The sequence below is a fragment of the Macaca nemestrina genome, chromosome 13, assembly GCF_043159975.1.
Source record: "Macaca nemestrina isolate mMacNem1 chromosome 13, mMacNem.hap1, whole genome shotgun sequence".
Taxonomy (NCBI): domain Eukaryota; kingdom Metazoa; phylum Chordata; class Mammalia; order Primates; family Cercopithecidae; genus Macaca; species Macaca nemestrina.
This window is the reverse complement of record NC_092137.1, coordinates 6,763,759-6,773,151: the sequence shown is the minus strand read 5'-3', so window position 1 is coordinate 6,773,151 and position 9,393 is coordinate 6,763,759. Positions and strand designations below refer to the sequence as shown.

At 40.0% G+C, this 9,393-nt stretch overlaps 1 long non-coding RNA gene across 1 annotated transcript; it reads left to right on the top strand.

Annotated features, from left to right (window-relative positions):
• The first annotated feature begins 261 nt into the window (after positions 1-261).
• Positions 262-9,114, top strand: LOC105486550 (uncharacterized). Its single transcript, XR_011612200.1, has 3 exons — positions 262-371; positions 1,285-1,563; positions 8,988-9,114. It is a non-coding gene; the product is annotated as an uncharacterized lncRNA (long non-coding RNA).
• Positions 9,115-9,393: the final 279 nt, after the last annotated feature.

Genomic DNA, 9,393 nt, shown 5'->3' with positions numbered 1-9,393 from the left:
TACCGTGTTGGTTTTAAGACAAATCTGTCGAGGCAAACTTTTTGCTGGGCACTGCAGAAAGAAAGAAACCGAGGGTCTGCTATTTGTCTCCAGAGGCCTTACAAACTGGTAGAAGATGCATAACAGAAGAGCTTATGAAGTTAAAGATGACAGCATAGCAGCCCTGGTGAGATCCTTTTAGACATAACATGGTAGGAAGGACTGTTTGACAAAGTGAATGGCTGTCTTTCAGAAAATACAGGGAGGTGTGATGTACCCATCATCACAAGCAGATGGAATCCTTAGAGAGTCGGATTTCATCTATATATCACCTATTATATGTAGTTATTGATGGATAAATACTTCAACAACTAAAGGCACAAAGAGAGCAGGTAGGCATAGGAGTTGGTCAACATCTCACTGCTATTGTTTTTTCAAGCTGAAGCTAGAGAAGAAGATTCCTAAGATCCAGGAGGAAATGATCATAGTGAGTAAGAGGGTGCAAATTTGGAAGGTTGGACTTGATGACCTCTCCAGCGTTAAGTGTGAATGATTCTTTCCAGGGATTTGGCTTGTTGCCAGAGACCTTGGCCACCTACTATTTTGTTGCTTTGCTGATTAGCAAATTTTCTCGGAAACATTTCTCACATTCATGAGCCCCCTTCCTGGGGTAGGTGGACCCAGAAAATGTTTTCTCCCATTTTAGTTGGCCATGTGTTTGAAACTCAGATGGACCTAAGTCTTTCAGCATCATTGTCACTACTGTGTGTCTATCCATAAAAAGAAGGTGTAGGCTCACGCCTGTAATCCCAGAACTTTGGGAGGCCGAGGTGGGTGGATCACGAGGTCAGGAGTTCGAGACCAGCCTGGCCAACATGGCGAAATCCCGTATCCACTAAAAATATAAAAATTAGCCAGGAGTAGTGGTGCACGCCTGTAATCCCAGCTACTCGGGAGGCTGAGGCAGGAGAATCACTTGAACCCGGGATGCAGACGTTGCAGTGAGCCGAGATCACTGCACTCTAGTCTGGGTGACAGAGCAAGACTCCATCTCAAAAAATAAAAAAAAAGAAGGCGTAAGGCTCTCTGTAGTATCATGAAATTAGCCATTTGGGATTGCAAAAAGTTTCCTCTTTCAATTGGAGAGAAATAGTTTAGATTAGATGGTGGAGCCCCTACCACATCTCCCAAAATTTAAATTATAACATGAACAGTAATTTAGGTTTGATTTTAATATTTTGTCATTCTTAAACCGAATAAAAGCCACATCTTTCTAAAGACCCTCCTAATTTTTATTATGGACAGTTCACAAAGACATTATTGGTGATTCCATGTTGAGTCATGAAAAATCAACCTTGAGCCAAGCAGAGTGGAGAGTCATACTGGCCATTCCTGGGACCATCAAAAATGACAGGACTCACACAAAAGGCAAAACCTTTAAGAGGTGTTTTAAACATCATATGGGCCAAAGAGAAGCTGGATTTCCTACTGGAGTCAGCTGTAACACACGTGTGACGAAATTGGGCTGTGAGGACAAGGCAGTGAGCAGAGAGGACAGCAATCCTTATGGGATCAAGCTCTAAGGTGAGGTTGCAGGATCTGAAGGCCAGCTCCCCTGCTTAATCACTATGTGGCTTTCGGCAAGTCATTTCACTTCTGAATGATTCATATTGGAAGTAAAATATATGACTGGTTAAAATAGTTTCTAACTTTATTATGGGGATTAAATGGACCAATATACTCAAAGCTTTTCAGAAAGAGTCTGGTGCAAAGTAAGCACTTAGAAAAATGTTAGCTTTTATTATAATAGAAACTATTAATATAATAATTATTCCTGGGTGTAAAATTAGGGAAAATCATTAGAATAGAAAGGCAGAAAGAAACAAGAATCAGAAGAGGAACAAGAGAGATTTCAAGGAAGGGGAAAGGATGTTTGGGAGATACTACTTTTTCCCTAGATTGGTATCCAAGCTAGATTTTAAAATCTTGAGATAGGGCCTTGTCTTTTATGATGGGCAGGATTTCTTTGCTCTCAGCATTGATAAAATGAGGCATGATCAGTGGCTGGTTGAATGATGTATAGCTCCAGCTGAAATCAAGATCATTGTGTGCTGACCTCTGAACTTGGTAAGATTGCAATGATTACTCTTATTCCACGCAGAGGCTCCTTAGTGTCAAGCCATGGTTGTCCCTGTTTTGATGAGTATTCACCACCTGGTTGTGTGTGACCTGGCTTCTGGTTATAACCATACCAGCCTGCTTGACTTCCTATAGCATATTGCCATCAGACACTGCTCTCCCATATTCTGCAACATGAGAGAAGTTTTCACAATTGGGGCATGAGGGGCAGTGCTAGTGGCTACAACATTTTATCTCAAATCAGGGGTTCTGCAAACTGCCCCTGGTTAATTTACTCCAGAGTCTAATGTAAGAAGGTATCTGAGTAGCACACAATTGCATATATAATTGCTTTCCAGCATTCTTTTATAATTTTCCTCAATATCATCCAGGTATCCTAGATACATTTGGAGAATTCACCTGAGCTACAGGATGTGGTAGGATTTGGTGAGCAGGTCGTGATTCTTACAGAACCCCTCACACGTTCATGCACAGAACTTCCCCAGCACACTCCCAGGTAGGACCACCTCCCTCTTCATTGTGCAGAGATTCACCACTGGTTCCAGCCTTCTCTGTGCACTTTGAAGAGATGCATCAAGTTTTATTCATCTCTGATTTTCTAGCCTCTGCAGACTACCTGGTGTGCAAGAGGCTTCGTAAGTAATAAATAAAGAGAAAACATTAAAGCAACATTAAAGGAAGAGGGTTAACCAGACTACAGATTTGAGACCTCCATCTCACAGGGCCAACAGTCATGTTGATGTTTTCATGCTTTCTTGGATATAAAAGTCACATTACACTTTGCCTCTCAGTGACCGTGTACAAAGGTTCATTTATAATTAATAGACTAAGTCTTTAATAAAGCAAACCAAATGTCATCTTTCCTTTTTTCTGCAATATGAAGTCATTATTTCCACTGGATGAAAGCACTTTTGACCTATAAAGATAAAAAAAGTGAGATGTTAGGTGACTTCAGTGTATAAAAATACTGTTTCTTGTTACCAATAATATATACTCAACCATCGTCTTCATCTTTATCATGGTCTCTGGGGGCAAACTGAATCTGAGTTAGCAGGGTTTAATGAAAGTTGTTCTGAACATCTGGGTCATTGTAGAGACACATATTGAAAATTGAGACACTTCATATGTCAACAGATATTCTAGAAGAAACCTATTTTCTCTCATTCATTTATGAGTCCAAGGAGAGGAACAGTTCTTTGTTCGTCTCTCCATCCATGATATCATGGTCCATGCCTGAACCTCACCTAATGCCTACTGTATGTTTTACCAATGTTGAAGGAGTACCAAGAAACATTAACATCATGAGTCCCAAAACTCATATAATGCCCCCACCTGGCCTCTTTTTTTTTTTTTTTTTTTGAGTCCTGGGCTCCTTGGCCACTAGCTACAATATACTCTTCTCCAAGTCACTCCCCTTTGGAAGTCGTTGTTATTTCTAACAGTGGAGACTTTCACTAGATGGGAATTGAGGTCCTCTCAGCTTCATCTATAATGCTATGAATGCTATGAGTCTATCTGGACTGGTATATTAGGAATTTTGTGGTCTTCTGGGCAATGCACTTAATAGAGTTACTGTTAGACAAAAATTTCCCAATATGGTAAAATTTGATGGTCACAAAGATTTGAATACTGCTACGTATTTTCTTAAAGGAAGGTAGAAATAAAACCTACTTGTGAATCTATTGAAAAACTTAAAGTTCCTTGAACTATTTTGTTGTGCGAAAGCTTATCTATAAGTTCTAAGGAAGAAAGAAATTCAATTGAAATAAGACTTGTGTTTGGGGGAAAAAAGGAAAATTTTATTTTTTTTCTTCTTCTGAACTTATACTAGAGATAACACAGGTGCAAAGAATGTTTTGTAGAATAAGAGACTCCTTGAGCTTACAGGATCTTTGAATATAACTCTCAACATTTTTTACTGTCTTGAGCTTTTTGAAGTGGATGAAGCCAAAATCCTTACTATGCATACATATCTCCCAGAACATTTTTTTCAGGATGTTAGGATCTTCCTGGACCTCTCAAATTAGTGATATTAATACTTATAGTCAAGATCCTGCATCTAGCTTTGCCAGTGACTGTAGTCACAGACAAATTACTTTCTCTGTTTGGTTTTTTTCATTTATAAAGCAAAATTATTGTATGAGATGATTCATTCACCCTCTCTAGGTAAAGTTTTCCATTTTTCTATTATTTAAGCTGAATATGCCGTGATTAGAGAATTCCCCTGCAGGATAATTGAACAAGAGAGCACAGAAAGCACATTGATGCTTCCCTACCATGCCCACCTCAACCGACTCTCCATTTCACTCAGTTACATTGCAGTTTATCATGGCTCAGTAACATGAGGAAAATATGGGGTAGTAAGATTTTATTAAAGTTATTATGAAGATTTGCCTCATTGGAGGCTTCAAGAAGTACCAGTAGGAATTAGAATGATACAAAGTAGAAAATGACTTGCTTAACTGTATGTATTTCTGAGAACTGGATGTAATAAATTTTGCATCTTCCTAGGAGACAGGAAAAATGTCTAATTCTGTGAAATTCAGGGTGTGGACCAGAAGGATAATTTGTTTTATGCATCCTGTGAGCACAAGTGATGTTGGAACTCAGCTAGAAATAAGAGTCTTTAGGGAATGGGGAAGTCCTATATGCATAAGTTTTGAAATTCAGACGGAAGAGTCTTATTTTAAAAAGACTTTGCATGAGCCAAATGTATAAAGTTGCAACTTTATTCAACTCAACCGGAGATCCTCTGAGATGAAGCCAGCAAACCCCATCCATGTGACCTTGGCTGGCTTTGAATGGCCCCATGCGGTCCATTGACCTTCTTCAGGAAAAGGAGCCACTGGAGACAGGAAAAGGAAGAGAATATTCCTCCAAACAATGAATACTTACATTTTCTCAGCTTTCTAGAGTAGGGTGGGATTCGAGGGGTAGAATTTCTCTGCTCATTTTTAAGGGCATTTTTTGGTTTGTTTTTAAGGAATCATTTTTTTCCCTTCTCCAATTTGAAAATAAATTAAAGCAAAACAAGGGAGGAGAGATGACAAGATTCTCATTCATTTGTTTACCCTTTATTCCCTCTATCAACTACTTTTTGACTATTTAGTGGGAAGCAAGAGAAATATAGTAGTAAATACAAAGCAGTGAGGAAAACTTATAATAACCTTATCCACTTGGATATCATGTAAGCCTGTAATCATTTAAATTAGCCAGTAGGGGAAAAACTTCTGAAAGAAGTGAGCTGTTCTTAGATTTGATGTAGAAGTAGGTGTCAGCTGCTGGATGAAGGAGAAGAAAGGGCATTCTAGTTGTGTAAATGGCCTGTATAAAGGCCAATGAGCAAGGAACAGCAAATATTGAAGCAAAACTGGAGAGAATGGTGCATGGAGGTGATGAGACCAGAGTAGAGTCTGTCCACAAAGCCATGCGCTAGGATGGAGAGTATGCACGGGACACTCAAGCTAGGGTGTATGAGAGGAGACAGGAGAAGAAGAGGTCTCTGGTGAATTTACATCAGGGCTGAAACACGATTAGGTATGCTGTTTAGAAAGATCATTTATGCAACGGTTTCTCGGATATATTTGGCGATATGAGACTCAGAGGGAGGGGGGAAGCTAGAAGGCTGTGGCTGATAATGTGTGAGCCATATGACTAGGGCCTGGACTTGGGCGGTGGCAGTGACATTGTTGCAATAAATAGAGAAAGCAAGTCTCAGGGGATTTTAGGTAGTAGGAGGTAGGGCATAATAATGAAACATAATGGTGAAAGAAGAGTAGGCAGTGGCAGGCAATGCTCAGAAGTATTGATGGATACATGGCAAGTTCAGAAAAAATTCAATTGATGCTGACAGTGATAGATGCCTAACAGGAAGCTGCATTAACATGGAGACAGAGAAACCTTAGTCTTCATCTATCACCACTTTAGGAGACATGAACCGTGTCCTGTATGTACGACTGCATTTCACTGTGGGAAGGCAAACACAACTGCTTTCCATGATGGGCATCTGGTCCTGGAGTCCTAGATTGAACAAAGGTTAGTTTTAGCTCCTAGACTATTGGCTTGGCCACCACACATTGAATCTCGTAAGTACAGTTATTATGTCTTGTTCATCCCTTTACATTCATGCTGGTCATGTTCTTGATATATCAGATCTATTCAATAAATGTTTACTTAATGAATACATTAAGTATGCTCTTAGACCTGCCGTGCTGAACCACGGACCTATTGACTCCATTATTGCACTAGAGTATGGTTTTTCTATAAAACTTGAGATGTGTTTCAAAGTTATCTTTGAAAACTTGGTGACTCACCCTTATCTTCATGACTCATCTTCATCGTCCCTGTCAGACCTTCATACAAATGAATAAAATTTGCTTTGAGAGCCAGCACTTTCTCTCCTATGCTCATGTTATCTTTTCCCATATCCCAAGTTTTATTCCTTCTTGAAGGCTCTATTATAATAGTTTCTCCTGCTATACTTCATCCAGAGTCTTTGTCCTTCATTGCCATATGTAGAGATGAATGATTGACCACATTTAAAAATGATACATTTTACTGACAACGTTGGGATTTTCACCAATGTCTATGCCCAAAATAGAAGGCATCTCTTTCTCCTCTAGGCGTCCACGATACTTAATACTGGCCTCTGCTCCTTCCAAATGTTGAACTTCTCCAGGGCTGGAACTGAATCATGTTTATCACTTTAATCTTAAGGACTTGATAAATACATTCTTGCTGAATGAATAATTGAATTACAACCTGCAGCCAGCAGTTTGAGAGGTCATGTTTTGAGATCTGTGACCTTCCCTGGTCTCCTAGAGTCATATTACCTTGTCTCTGTCTTCATCATTTCTATCATCTCTGTTTCTCTTTCTCATATATATCTCTGAATATATATTTAAATTTTTATTATATTATTTAATCAATTTATACTTATAAAATTTGGCCTAATGCATATTTTCTCAACTATCTTCCTACACATCCGCCCTTGGATCATCTAAAAATAACAAATGTCCCTTTAACTTATGATGTGAAGAGGAGGGAGCACAGGGCCCAGAGTCAGGGGCCTGCATGGTTGTCCTGGCCTGGAATGTCTCAGCTGTGTGGCCTTGGGCAAGTCATTTGGATGACCGGTTATGGCAGTGGTGGTTGTGAAGGCAGTCGTGATGATGGGACTTAAATTTCTGTCTGACTCCCAAGATAATTTCCGGGATTTGATAGGGGAATAATTCCTGAATGAGAAAAGATATTTCTTGAACACTTCGGTGTCCCAGGACTTCCCCACCATGAGTTTATCTTAGCCCTGGGGCAACACCACGCCCAGATGTGAAATGCAAGCAAGTCTGGCACTGGGAGACGTCCAAATACTCTCGACTTCCGAGAATGTGGGTGTTTGGTGGCAGTAGAGTTTGTCTTTGGAACATGAGATTCTTTTAGGTCTCCTCCTGTCCTGACCCCTGTGAATCTGAAAGACTGTGGAGTTTATTTTCAGTCCTGGGGCTTCTAAGTCCTGCTGTCCTGGTCAGGCTCAAATTCCACAGAACAATGAATCCATTTTGCAGAGTAGGAAAAGACCCACATACCTGGCCTTCATTTCACTACGTGTGTTTCTGTTGGGATTGACCACAATCAGAATGTGCTGGACAAAGGGAGCCGGAGTCTTCCTGGCCTTTTATAAATGGTAGCGCAGCAGCTGCTCTTGGAAGGATCAACTTAACAATATCCAGCATGATAACTTTCAAAACCTCACGTGTGTGAGGAGCAGCGATGAGCGGGGAGGCAACAGATGTTAGTAGCCACAGCAGGAAGACCAGGTTGCAAGGGACAGGGGAATATGGTGGTGGGCGTGGAAGCCAGGACACCCTCACCCCTGGCTGCACAGCATCTCCATAGTGTGGGCGAAACCTGCAGAGGCGGGGCTCCTCTGCCGCAACAGCCCCAAGTCCTTCCCCTCTGTTCCTCCACATTCAGCCAAAGGATTTCTTGGGAAAAAATTCCACAGAGATAACCAGAGCAAAGTGTTAGTGGCAGAGGAATGCGATCAAGCTGTTCCTGTTCTCCTTCATTAAACAGTGCCTTACACTTGTTGGGACAATCCTCCAATAACAGACCTTTTGTAGCTAAAGCAATGAGAGAGATGAATGTATCTAGAGGCTCAAAGCGCCATTCATGGACGAAATGGAGCTTCCTTGCCTGGAAAGACCTGGTGTCCTTTTCATGTTTTCTTTAAGCTTCGCTGTGTGCATCTTAGCACCAATCTAACTTATTTAGCACCAGATCAGTCATGACATACCAATGCTGGGTGAAAATATACAAGATACTTAATATGTTATTTCCAAAGGAAAGGAGTTCACCAATATCTTTTGCTCCTTGCCCTCTGAACAAATATTTTATTGTTTTGTTTTTGCTTTCCTTTGTGTGGAGACTGGGGTCTTGCTATGTTGCCCAGGCTAGTCTCTAACTCCTGGGCTCAAGCTATCCTCCTGCTTCTGCCTCCTTAAGTGCTGGGATTATAGTCGTGAGCCACCCTGCACAGCCTGAACAAATATTTTCATTGAAGTCACGCACATTTCTGCAGATCTGATATATTTCCAGGATATCACTTAGTCTTTTTTGGACTCAAAGCCAGAATCGCAAATTCAGTCGGAAGGAGCCCTGGATTCCCGGTCAGAATGCCAGAATTCTAGCTGTGTTTCTAATTTAGCCAGCAGTGTGACTTAGAGCAAAACATGTAACCTCTGGCAGATTTTAAAAACTAGATAATAGACTAGATAGTGTAAATGTCTTTTCAACTTTTAGAGTTTGTATGGCCCCATTAAAATTTGTGAAGTTTTATTGTTTGTCTATTTATTTGTTTTGTTTTTTAGAAAAGTTGCTAAAACTGCTGTGAGATTCTGGCTAAGAAAGTTTCATGAGTTTTACAGAAAAATGTGAATGGAAGACAGAACTAGATACAAATTTGAATGGTAATCTAAATAAAAGGCATTTTTCATTTTAATGCTTTATTAATGTCATGGAGGGAATACAGGAAGAGAAAGCAAGCATTTAAATATATATAAAATTCAGATTTTTCAAAAATATGAACTACATTACTAATAGCAATCCTTGGAATTTTGGTGTGCTTGTATTCATCATCCACGTCTAAAATAATCCCTATTCAATCAATAAAACTCCAAATTACCAATTTTAGTGTGAGTGAGTTTATTTTTATTTAACTTTTTAAAAACCTGGGGATTTTTATCATATGCACAACTGGTACAAATGGTGACTTGA